This window comes from Watersipora subatra, chromosome 6, assembly GCF_963576615.1.
Source record: "Watersipora subatra chromosome 6, tzWatSuba1.1, whole genome shotgun sequence".
Lineage (NCBI taxonomy): Eukaryota > Metazoa > Bryozoa > Gymnolaemata > Cheilostomatida > Watersiporidae > Watersipora > Watersipora subatra.
In genome coordinates this window covers 49,065,615-49,079,593 of record NC_088713.1, presented here as the reverse complement: position 1 = coordinate 49,079,593, position 13,979 = coordinate 49,065,615, and the positions used below count along the sequence as shown (strand labels likewise).

At 35.4% G+C, this 13,979-nt stretch overlaps 2 long non-coding RNA genes across 2 annotated transcripts in view; one reads left to right on the top strand and one right to left on the bottom strand.

Moving 5' to 3' along the window:
- Window positions 1-13,979, bottom strand: part of LOC137399008 (uncharacterized) — a 520,862-nt gene that overhangs the window by 50,521 nt on the left and 456,362 nt on the right. The gene's annotated exons all lie outside the window — the stretch shown is intronic.
- On the top strand, window positions 925-2,310 carry LOC137398978 (uncharacterized). The gene is made up of 3 exons (XR_010979090.1): window positions 925-1,017; window positions 1,856-1,957; window positions 2,211-2,310. It is a non-coding gene; the product is annotated as an uncharacterized lncRNA (long non-coding RNA).

Sequence of the window (13,979 nt, the reverse complement as noted above, 5' to 3'; positions counted from 1 at the left end):
ACTGTATAAAGTGTGCGGGTGATGACTGTATAAAGTGTACGGGTGATGACTGTATAAAGTGTACCGGTGATGACTGTATAAAGTGTACGGGTGATGATTGTATAAACCCCTATGGGTGATAGCTGTATAAAGTGTACAGGTGATGACTGTATAAAGTGAACAGGGAATGACTGTATAAAGAGTACAGGTGATGCCTGTATAAAGTGTACAGGTGATGACTGTATAAAGTGTACATTGGATGACTGGTCAAAGGGTACAGGTGATGGCTGTATAAAGTGTGCAGGGATGCATGTATAAAGTTTACAGGGGATGACTGTATAAAGAGTACAGGTGATGACTGTATAAAGGGTACATGTGATGACTGTATAAAGTGTACAGGGGATGACTGGTCAAAGGGTACAGGTGATGACTGTATAAAGTATACCGGTGATGACTGTATAAAGTGTACAGGTTATAACCGTATAAAATGTACAGGTGATGACTGTATAAAGTGTACAGGTGATGACTGTATAAAGTGTACATTGGATGACTGGTCAAAGGGTACAGGTGATGACTGTATAAAGTGTGCAGGGGATGCATGTATAAAGTGTACAGGGGATGACTGTATAAAGAGTACAGGTGATGACTGTATAAAGTGTACATGTGATGACTATATAAAGTGTACAGGGGATGACTGGTCAAAGGGTACAGGTGATGACTGTATAAAGTATACAGGTGATGACTGTATAAAGTGTACAGGTTATAACCGTATAAAATGTACAGGTGATGACTGTATAAAGTGTACAGGTGATGACTGTATAAACCATATAAACTGTATAATGATTCTAACTAGGGATGCTAAAATATTATTATTTATGTGAAATATGGACTCTTTGATGTTTTAGCACATCTACTCTTTTTTATGAGGACTTAATCTATGCCTTACGCTACTCTATGGTCAAAGAGATCGGAGGTCAACTGGTTATTTCTGAAGAAGCTAGGCATACCCTTTTTAAGTATCTGTATACTATATACATGGTTAGTTCTTGTTTTATGTATCTATAATAATAGTCTGTACTGTAGTATAATACAATGCATATATTGTGTGTGCTTGTTTATGACTCCTATGCACATAAGTGTGCATATATTTCATAATAACATCTTACTAAGAGCAGTGACAAGTATTGTAGTTGCTTGCTGTTTGCCGTTAGCCTGGCACATTGCAAATGGCTAATTTGGTAAGCCAGTTATTTATGGCTCTTACTAATAAGACTCATGAAAGCAAGTACAAAATGACGCTGCGCCGTAACGGAGAGCGGTAGTTTATTTTTACCCACATAGTGACATATCCCGCCAAATGAATTCACCAATCTTGGGTAGAATAATTCGTAAGATATTTGCCTGGTGATGGAAGGTTCCGAGATCAAATCCAGCAGATTGCAAGATTTTAATTTCAGGATATCAATAGCTATAGCAGGACAAATTGAAGTACTACCACAAAAACTTTGAGATTTGTATAATAATAGATAAATTATTGTATAATACAATGCGTGTATTTATATGCTAGATTATGACTCCAATGCGCATGTGTGCATATATTTCATAATAATATCTTACTAGGGACAGAGGTGGTACTATATATTGTAACTGCTGACTTACACTTAATAGGTACACCTTTGAGTGTTTCTCACACATAATCCATTATATAATGATAAAATATATTCTACCCAACTGTTGACATTTAATAGGTATTCAGTCAGGTTTTTTGTTACATAAACTCCTACATATAATGATATGTATCCATATAATTTACAATCTCCTATCGAGGTATCTTTATCATAGAACACATTTTGTGAAATCAATGTGTTTCTTTTAGCTCTTCCCAGAAAACAATCAGAAAATATCTGAAGGGATACAACAACTAATAATATTTATCCATCGCCATGCCAAATAAACTAACCACTCTGACCATCTTCAGGTGTGAGATATACTTCTCTATAATTCACCATACTCTTCCAGTATTCTACTCCAGCTCTCTGTATTACGTATTAGAGGTTGTAGAATAGACAACTCCAAACCTCTGTAACTTGACTTGATAATTACAGAAAATGCATAGTGAAGTTGGCATGAATAATCAGACAGTGTACAAGTTATTTCCTGTTCCATCCATTTGCTACATTTTGTTAATATACTTACCAGGTCTATTCATATACATGTTATTATACTGACAGGTAAACATGAGGCTGATCTGGAAACATAAATGACGACTCCGTTTATGCTAAAAATGAGTTTTCTTCTCGAGAGTTGTGTCCTCTCTGCAGGACTCACAGCGTAATGTTAGATGAGTAAGTGGTAAGAATAAATGGTATTTATGTTTAAAAACATAAATACATTGAGCTCTGTAGCATATAATGAGCAAGCCTAAGCTTTTTTGTGTTGTGCACTCCAACTTTTTGAAGTACAACATAATAAAACATGTCAAACAAGTGTTATCATAATAAAGCAGAGAATAACATTAATAATTATAACAATGTGCTGATATATTATTCCTGTTTTTTCTCTTTAGTTCGTGTTCAATCTTTTAAATAAGCAAATATAAGAACACTTTGAGATGCGTTCAATGTAAAGCTTAACAAAAATCAACATCCTTGAATATGGTTTTACAAAAACACCAGATCACAGTCATTGATGTCCTCACATCAACTCTCTTTCCTAATAAAATGATATCATCAGCTTCTGGCTCACATGCTTTCCATTTTCCGACCAATCAATATCTTATCAGGTGACGGCATCTGGCAACAGTTTTGTTCACATTTTCCAAGCAAACTTATTTTCATGCCTCCAGCCTTACTTCTATTATAGCACTAGTAGAGTTTTCATGACATCCAAAGTGTTTGTAAGACAGTTGGAAGTGAGGCTACAAACAATTGATGGCAGTTTGAGGAGTGTCTCTATAGGTTAAATATTGTCTATAAAATTGTTTGTATTCTTATTTTATATCAGGAGTTGTCACCTTTTGCTGTAGGCTGAGAACACTTCCATGAACGATGGGAGATTGTAGTAAAGCAAAATACCATAGCTTAGTAAACAAGTTTGGCTACCTCTGCTAGCCGCATAGCTCAAATCATAACTACCATGTACAACTTTTATCATATTTTCTAGGTGAAACAGACACGCTGATTGCGATTTTATGGTACGTAAAATTAAGATTGACCCACTAACTTTCAAGGTAATGAAGGCTTTTTTACAGCGTTTTAATATCGGTCTCGAAAACAACACAATTGGCACAAGAAGCTCCGCCCATAAATATTTGACGTAGCATAGCTTTTTAGGAACGGAAATTAGGGATGTTTAGTCTGATTTAGAATGATAGGGTGTCTTAAAACCCATTATTATTTAAATTCAGCCTTCAAAATAATCTGTCTTTTCTGAAAGGTAGATGAGCTATTTAACATTTCGTATTTAAAAATAAGCTCAAAAAAGTGTGATAAAAACGCTAGATTGTGATAAAATCGTGTTTTTGAGCTCATTTTTCTTGATGTTCAGCCTATTAAACATCCTGTAACTAGCTACACGCAATTTTAAATAGTTTATCTACCTTTCAGAAAAGACATATTATTTTGAAAGCTGAATTTATAAAATAATGGGTTTAATATACCCATCTGTATTTCTTTTTTTTAATGCTTCAAGCATGACTTCAGACAGACAGACACGGCTCTTATTATAGTAAAGATCCTTAGAGTGGTCTTCTTATTGCTCTTGAGTCTCAATGTAGGAGCAGTAGAGCTAAAAACAGAGGGTTTCCTTGTACCTTGTGAACCCTGTTTTGCAAACTAACTGCAAATGCAAGTATGTGATTTATTAGACCTATAGCCACATTAAATTTGGAGTAGTCAGCACAATATTGTGAGGAAACAACTCCTTTTGTACCTCTCTTCATTTTAGCATATTCATGAATCTTAGCCTAATAAAAATAGTGGTAAAAGATTTAGTCAATAATAAAGTTATTTTATTTGATGACATACAAAATGTGAGGGTCAGCATTTTTTTCTGTAAACAATATAGTTGAACTTCAAGACGTGAGTTTAATTCATACTGTGATCAAACTCGTACATCGGTCAAACCGAATATCAATTGAATTAATCCCATTTACAATCACTGATATCAAGGTAATGCATTTCTGTGCTGGAAAAAATGAAATCTGTGAATTATGGAAATAATCAGGTTTTCTAAATAATAAATACTTAAATATCATCTAACAGTACATGATAAAAGCAAAGAAAAATTGTTACTACGTCAAAGAAGGATACTATTTAGCTGTCTAACTTTAGCAACGGATTATTGCAGCCAATAGTAGTGGAGGTGGCTGAAGCAGTGCATTTTCTCAGCTTTAAACATGAGGGGCACACTTGGTGACAAAATCAACAATGATATCGATTAATTCCATGTTTTTCAACGAATACAAGAATTCATGTATTTGCAAGACAATAAAGCTGTTTTGTTAACTTTCAACTTAAACTTAACATTGTATATTTAATCATCACTCCTATTGTTAGTAATATTCTCATCTGTTATATCAACTGCTGCTTATCGCTTCTGTATTAACAAATATAATGAAAATATCTATGACGATTCTTTATTCGACGTTATCGACATTTTGTTTACTCATTGTGGCTAGCTTCGGGACCTTGACCCAAAACCTTTATTCACGGCAATACTAATTATTTCCGGATTTCTCTGTTTTTCTACTTTTTGGTGGGTAGCGTTTTTGGTTTCGATTTGATCCCTCTGTATTTATTTTTCTGTATCTACAGAAAGAGTGTAATTATCTACATTTTATTATACTGTCAGGCAAATAAGAGGTTGGCTGGAAAGACCAGTGAGGATCCCGTGTATCCTAAAATTAGTTTCCGTCTAAAGTGTTGTGTCCTTTCTGCAGGAATCCCAAATGAAAGTGGAATGAAGAATTGGTAAGGTTTAAAGTATCAAAACATTGAGCTCTCTAACATAGCACTAAGCATGCATGTCTCTATCTAAGCAAGTAGAAGTTCACCATTAGTGTTAAATTTCTCTAGACCTTGATATCCAATAACTCTGCCATCTCTGGTGATCAATCCCAATTCTCGCAATAATATCACCTGCAATGAGCATATCATCTTTGCTGGGTTGATTTTCATTTTTAACACACATTTCAACTGGTTGCAAAAGTTTTTCTTGGTTTTTTTTCAAAATCTTTCAGAGTGGAAATACAGACGCTTATGATAGACAAATACTCATTTTTCTGTAATGGCATGTGCAGAGTCATTATCCTGTCAATCACTGCCATTGGGCCTTGTTCTATTTCCTAGACTATGTCATTTCTGGTCGTAAAACCAACTCCAGTCTTTCTTTGTTTATGCACTTATCTGCCACTCTAATAAAATGTGTTGCTGTTGCTCACTAAACTCCTTGATGGCGTTAGACGGGTCTCACAGAGTGCTGCAATTGTTACGGCAATTTGCTATAGTAAATATGATGGAACTGACTTGATTGCGCTAAAGAGGACAATGCTTTTACCACTGAGCTTTTGCTGCTAAAAAGAAAGTTGTTATTATTAAAAAAGAAACGATTTGTAGCCATAGTGTACAAACGATAAAAACCAACAATAGCGCAATCTAGGTCATTGTTTTGCGTGTACTATGTTGAATAGCACTGCTACTTTTATTGTGTGTCGTCATACATGTCTTGGACTATGATAATTGCAAAAGCTGCTATCGTTTCGTCGACGAATTCGGTGTGCATGCGCAGCTCAGATAATTCTGTTATATTCGGCCGAATAAATCTGTGAATTCTGCGAATTTCGTTAATTCGGTTAGATTGAGCGAATAATTCGTTACGTGTGGCCATTCCTTTAGGCAGGTCTCACACAGAGTGCTGCAATATTAATCTTGTTTATCTGAAGTTCCGTTGTTGATGGCGTTAGACGGGTCTCGCAGAGTGCTGCTATATCAATCTGGTACATCTGAAGTTCTGTTGTTGACAGCGTTAGACTGGTCTCACAGAATGCTGCTATATCAATCTGGTATATCTGACGTTCTGTTGTTGACAGAGTTAGACAGGTCTCACAGAGTGCTGTGATATTAATCTGGTATATCTGACATTCTGTTGTTGACAGAGTTAGACAGGTCTCACAGAGTGCTGTGATATTAATCTGGTATATCTGAAATTTTGCTGTTGACAGCGTTAGACAGGTCTCACGAAATGATGCGATATCAATCTGGTATATTTTAAATTCTGTTTAGACGGCGTTAAACGGGTCTCACAGACTGCTGAGATATTACTCTGGTATATCTGAAGTGCGGTTGCCACCAGCGCAATGTTTCATTATGATTGATTTGAGCTATTACTAGCAAGAACAGGTCTACACATACTGTCATCTTTGGTCTGCTGCTGCGGCTAGCTTAAGATTAACTCCAGCTTTTCCTGTTTTCGAGTGCAGCCATAGCACACTTTCTGGGAAGTCTAGTCAGACTTTGATGGGTATTTTACTTCATTCTAACAGAATGCCCAAATACACCCCAGTTTGGAGCTGGTAATGCCAGTTTAGTCTCCGGCAATACGACCCTCGAAGCAGGTTGTGTATTATCCGATAGCAGGTGCAAGTATCAGGTGCAATGGTTAAAGTTAATATACGGTAGACCCTTCTAAAACGTAAATTATCTATTCCAAGAACCTTTGCCTTATAGGATTATCTGCATTGGTAATGAATTGTAAAGGCCATTCACTATGAGTGTAGTTGGTGAGTACAGTGACTCTCTGTTAGTTATGTACACCCAGTCAATAGTTACCTGTATCAGCTCATATTTATTTGATTGTTTTGTTTCTTACAGGTTTATGATTTTCTACATTCACTCTATGCAAATGTTAGACCCTTCAAATTTCCTAAACTCCTCTCTCAGGCTCCGGAGTGGAAACGCTTGCCAGGCGTGGACTCACTGCGAGATTGGGAAACCAAAACAGCCATAGGTCATGCAGAGATGTCTATGTGCTATTTATTGTATATCACATCCGCTATTGTAGTTGCTGGTTTGTTCTATTTTGTTGTCATCAAGAAAAGACTTTGACTGCGTTCCAGAAAGTGTCCCCCACGAGCTGAGTCAAACCTTGACTATAATAAACCAATTTACTAACCAAATAGAAAGCTATGTCACCAAAATATTTTTATTTTTTCTTGCAAATTTTGTGCTAGCATACATGCCATCTTCTTGTATGTAGAATTTTGTCTACTGGTGCTTCTTTTTTTAGCCAATTAACTTTCTGCTGATCTGTTATAAGTTTTTACACTAGCTTTGCCAGGAAATATATCTGTACCAATATTCTTAAAATTAGCAATAAATCACTGTAACTGATTGAGTGGATAATAACAGCTATACTACGAGCACATGATGAGTTGCTGTAGTACTATGGGCAAGGAATCAATGAATAGGTCCGACTTACTATAGCTGTACTAGGAGTAGTGGTTAATGTAGAGGGAGCCACAGTTCTACTATGAATAAAAAGGATACTTTGTAGAAACCGCAGTACTTTGTGTCAGATGGAAATCTATTAGAAACTTACAGTGTGCCAGTGTGAGGATCATGCTGCAAGATGTTGCTTGATAAGTCAGAAGCAACATCATGAAACTGGGTGAAAATTTATTAAACTTCGAGGATTGTAACTGACTGTTACCAAAATCAATAAGATTGTAGCGGTTCTAGCAAACGCATTTGATGCTCTGAAGCAATTCAACAACACAGTAGGCGCTCCTATAACGTAAATAATCAGTTCCAGGAACATTTGTGCTATAAGGAATTTACGTCATAAGGACAGTAAGATGCATGTAAATTGCCTAATCTGTTCCAAGATCTTTCAAAACTCACCCTTTAGCCATGCAAAAAGGTAAAACTTTACCTAACTCTTTTAATTTCTAGGCTGGACTGTAACTGCAGAACTATTGCTCACCATCAACAACTTTCAATGATCAATCTTAGTAGTTTTAGAGACCATGATTACGGTAAATTTACAACAAGTTGATAGGGACTGCTCATTTCTGACGTTCACTAACAATGATTTGCTTATTTTTCTAAACAACAAAGTCTATTCTGCAAAGAAAAGCTAATAACAAATAGTTTGTATGTCTACAATAAGGTTACTTTTTACTATAAAAAGCAGTTCTACTCGTTTGTTCTTTTATTACTATCCAGGGGTCAAGGTTAGGATAAACATAGTTTTCGACGATATTCCAACTCGTGACATTAGGACCGGTAGACCAAAGCTAAAACACCTGCACCAACCGATCACCTTTGTGTTTATGAACAATTGCGCAGCTATCTTATTCGCCTTTTTGTCAACACATTTAATGATCTATTACAACGAACTAGAATGTCGCAAAAGTTATACACATATAATAGATATCCCGATAAGCGCACGACATCTTTTCTTTCTTAAGTGCAGCGAAAGAAACTAACATTTAAATCGATTATATATTATATCGGTTATATGGATTTTTTACGTGCAGTAGTAGTTTTTTACGTTGTACGAAGCAAAAACTTTACATACATTTTTTACGCTATTCGAAATTTACATTAGAGGAGCGTCTACTGTACTAAGGTTGACGCACATATTGATCTTTGGAGTTGTTGGCACTTTTTGTTTTAAAAGACAACTCCAAATAAATTGTCCATGCTTTTCAACTTTGAACCTTGGTACCTAGTGAGCAATGCTTGGTCAGCTCATTCATGGCACAACAAGAGATAACCTCTGAGTACTATATAGTGTCCAGTAGACCAAAAGAGTATGATTATACCATATCCAAGTTGCATAAACCAAAATATGGTCTCTTTCACCTCCACTAAATTTGATAAAGAAATCAACTAGTCTAAGGTGAACTAAACTCGGTATAAAACAAACTAACAGCAGTAATGGTATATAAATAACTTCCATATCAACTGTCTAGTAATGTTTTATGCACAGTCTGTAGTAGAAAATAACATGAATGCAAAAGTTGAATGACCTTTCGACTTCTACATAAAACAGCTTCTATATGACTGAGCTAGCTTCTTAGTGAAATTTTCAAATATAAACAGCTGACTAATACTCAATAACATATTTTTACATTGGTTTCTCATGTAGTCTATTGGGGTTTTTCAACTCGAATAAATATTACCTGTAACCTAAGCGAGGGTTATCATATTTTACGACTATAAGAGAAAACCTCAACTTCCTAGTTTTTCATGAGATCCATATAAATAGTCACTAACTCCATAATGGCCCTTAATACACTGTTCTACAAGCTGTCACCTTGTAGCACAAGATATATTAATGTACCTGTTCATTAAAACATATAATGAACATACATGTAAAACACATTTTTTGTGTTAGTATGCGAGTGATTCATAGTACTACACATGTATTAACTCTTCTTTTTATTGGTTACACTTTATACATTTTATATTTCAATTGACTGAGCAATAAAACTACCAATAGAAATACTTTTACACTCTATGAATATTCGAATTCCTTTTATGCTTCCAATGTCTCTATTTTTTTTAACCAACTCTTGATTTTCACTGATTTTCCATCACGTTTTATCTATCCCTAGATTTATTTCTGTTTACTGCCTATTACTCTCAAAAGATCTCTGTAGAGCTCTGTGAGTAATTTTAGATCACTAAAAGTAATTTGTTTATCTAACACAGTGAACTTGTAACTACACAGGTGCCTAGTCATGTGAGAGCCTGGTAGGCGTCATCTCTCTGGTAAAATTATTACCAAGCATTGCGACAGATATTTAATCACCAACTCAAACAACAGACCTCCTGGCATTTAGCTCTAATGTACATAATTTATGTCAATGATTAATTTATCAGAGATCTCTGCTCAACATGCCAGCTGTTGCCAAGAGCCAACGGGAACAATATAATTTATCTCAAGGATTTGTTTTAATACCTCTTTCTTGTCATGTGGTAGCAGGTACCCCTTTGAATCTGTATAATAAATATCTCAATTTTTACGGTTCATTTTATGAAGAGAATATTATTACTATTTGAGAACCATTGAAACAGTAAAGTAATGTCAGGAGTCAGATCTTTTTTGTCATCATACTAACAAACTTACACTTCAAATACTTATCAAAAGTCCTGATGACTTACACAATAATATTTACCAGTAAGGCTCTGAGAGCATGTAATAACATGCCTCATAGCTTTTGTAACAATACATTCCCTCTCTTTAAATGTTGACTTGCAACTAAATTCACATTACAGTTATTTGGTATCAAAAGATTCACCATGTCTTACTCTGTTGTGTTGTAGGTGCCAATTACGTGGAAATTTGATAACAAGCCCTTAAAAGCTCAAAAACGAAAAGCTGCCGTAGATTGGAATCTCTTTATTTATCTGATGTTGTCATTACAGTTTGGTTATCGTCTTGTCACGTGATGTTCTAACGTGTATTGAAAGGCCAATAAAAAGCTCACTATAAAACATATCGCAGAACTATTTTATGACAAACACTTCGGGTTTTACCAAAGTCCTCGTATTAAATATAGATGCTCGCTACTTTACAGTTTTGTTTTGGCATTATTCAATCATCAAGTCTTAATCTGATCATGTCACGCAATACTTCGCAAATAATTTTTGCAGGACTTTTCGATTATCACAGGTAACCAACAGGCTCGTCATGATTATCAGACAATGATATGTACTCCTTCGAGCTAAGGTTAAAAAGTTTTACGATTTTTCATGGTACATGTAAGTTATAAGATATCAGTGCTAAAAGTGACAGCATTACAATGGCGATAAAACATATGTGTAAGAACAATAGACATGGTTTTATTGAATGCGTGAAGTATATTTGTGAGAATATTTCGAGGAATGAGGTTGCATGAAAGTGTAAACATATTTACCAGTGAGAAAATATTAACATGACTAATAGCTTTTATATCAAGTAATAGATTCCTTCTCTTTAGGATTTATCTCCTCCCACTTATTACCTCTATCGTTAAAGAGTTCATCTTCATGGTCTTCATAAACTTGCCAGCCTCACAGTTACAAATCACTTCTCTATACAAGATATCTTAACAACCATTCAATACATTATTATGACATCAGTAGTGGATCTTTTTAGCTTTCGACATGTCATGTGATAACTGTGGAGACACCTGCAAATTTCATCAAAAAGGTACTATGTGTTCATATTAGAGTACTAAGTAGCTTTTTGAACAAGTGAATCAATTACATTTCATCGATCAATTCTAAATCAATACAATAAAGAATGTTGGTACCAATATTTGCATTTTAGACTGCAAAGGTATCACAACTCCAGCAGCATCAACTAATTCTCTGCATCGCAAGTCAGCCATACATATGGAGCTATTAAATTAAATTCTCTAGCTGACAGAGTGAACTTTGTAGCTAAACAGGTGTTTGGTCATGTGAGAGTCTGGCTGGCGTAGCCTGTCTTGGCAAACTGTTGTTTTTGCGGAGTTGTCCCCCGTCGAGCAGGCGAGCAATGCAACAGCTTGTCACAAGACGTACTGCACCTAATGCATCACCTGCACTGAAAAGGAGTTGTTCTTTTCCGTCTATGCGGCTTGGTTGCGATGTTATGGCGGTTGCTCCATTGGTATTCATTACGGATTTCGCACAAAAATTTAAGTAGAAAAAATAAGATTACAACGTTTAACCAAAGACCAGTCTCTGTTGTAAACGTTAGTAGAATTTAAAAATGAAATAAATTGAAAATAAAATCCATAAGAACAAATAAAACTGACTGATACAAAAATAGAAATAAAACTGACTGAGCGCACAAATAACGACATGTTTAGTCACTGTTGTTGCCTCAGTTCTCAAGTTCTACTAAAGTTTACCGCAGGGACTGGTCGCTGGTTAAACGTTGTAATCTTTTTTTTCTACATAAATCTTTGCGCGAAATTCATTATGATTACCAATGGCGTGACAGCCATAACATCGCAGTCAAGCCGCATAGACGGAAGAGAACATCTCCCTTTTAGTGCAGCTGGTGCATCAGGTGCAATACGTCTTGTGACGAGCTGTTGTGTTGCTCGCCCGCTCGACGGGGGAACAACTCCGCAAAAACAACAGTGTTTTCAAGACAGGCTAGGCTGGCGTCACATTTGTGATAACACCGCTATATTCAGCATGTCAAACATTTTATCGCATCTTAAACAACCACTTTCCGACCTTTAAGCTCATTATGTATACAAATTACATGAAGGTCTATCTTATCAAAGTTCCACCGCAAACAAAATGCTGCCTATTATCATGAAACTCCTGAAGCAACTCACCTGGTATTCGAGCTCCCACGTATACAAGCCAAATATATATGTTTACCTTTGACATGAGACACTCGAGTGATACACTTTAACCTTTATACCCTTAAATCTTATCACTTATTGACATGCCCTATAGTGACAAACTCTGTTTTCAACTCCCATAATAAAGCACTCCAGTTAATTGGGTTGATATTTCAAAATTTGAGCTTCAATAAAACATTGACTTTATTCCTGTCATCATAGTGATTCAGCACCATAGTGTCATATAAAACTATCTTATAGACACCCCAAATATCTAAAAAATCTTAAAATTATTTAATGTGGTTCTGAAGATCTCCAGAATTAATGTTACTGCTAGTGTTTGCAGCAACTCTACTGAAAGGTGAAATGTTCACTATCTGTGAACTTGTTGGTTTTTCTTGTTGGTTCCAATCTGTTCAAGGAATTATATTGTCTTAACTAAAATTTTCTTCTTCAAAGAATCAAATTCCATGGAGTGTGTATGTAAATCTTTTGGTTTTAATTGATCCAGATTACTTGATGTTCCTTCAAAGAGTCAACTTCCATAGTGTAAATGTAAACCTAATGGTTTAATAGATTCAGATTACTTGCTGTAAACGAGAGCTTATACTACTGCTAAGTTTTACCAGTCATTTCAACAGCATGTTTATTGATGTCGATAACCTTCACAACAAAAATAAATCTTATTTATATAGTAATAGATTTAACAAAATAATACAATTGCTGTAACTTTAAATTTTTAAAAATTGCATTTCATGTATTTTATATGTATAGTATGACATCAGAATCGTCTTCTCTCAGCAATTGCATTTATTGTTGAAAAATTATGTTCATGGCAGATATGAAAACTAAGGCTATCTGTTATAGATCAGACATGAATACTAAAGCTATCGGTCATAAGCCTTAGTATTGGCATACAGTATCACATCTCCTGGCCGCAGCAGACAAGCATGCTATTTGTTGGTGCGTTTTGGACATTTTCTCTTATTTTAAAAAGGTACTTTTTGTAACAGTTGTTTACATAAGAGCCAAACACGTGGCTTGACAAGAGATCCTTTGGTGCGACTCGCTTCTCCAATAATGCCCACTATCTTTGGAGATGAATTTTACTGCAACATAGATGGTCTACGACTCTACATTAACATTATACCATCATGGGTGTTTATGTTAGCCATTTTAGAGCCTTTTTAGGCCAGCTGCAGCAGTGAGACCAGCTCTAAAGCATTGAAGAGTCCACGTTGAGTAGGAATAGCATCTGTTAATCAGGTTTACAAGATTTGGAGTTTTGCCAAGCTATGTAGGTGGCATTATATAGCATGAGTGCAGTTCAATGATGGACATGTGTGTTTATGAAAATGACTGCTAGTATAAACAGTATGAAAGTAAAAATATGAAATTGTATTTAATTATAAATCTTAAACAATAGCTACAAGTGATTTCAATTAAACAAAGAGAAAGGTATCAGCCCAGAGGCTCATGAAGCTGGTCTCCTGTCTGGTCTGTATCCGTGGGAGTACGCAGATAAATATCTAGTCTGTTAAGTCTCTCCATCATGGCAGCCATATCTAAATAAACTGATATTTATCAGTGTCTACTATAAGCAATAATAGAATTCCTCTCCATCTATGAGCTTTGCACAGTCTCACAATCACCTTGTGTAAACCAT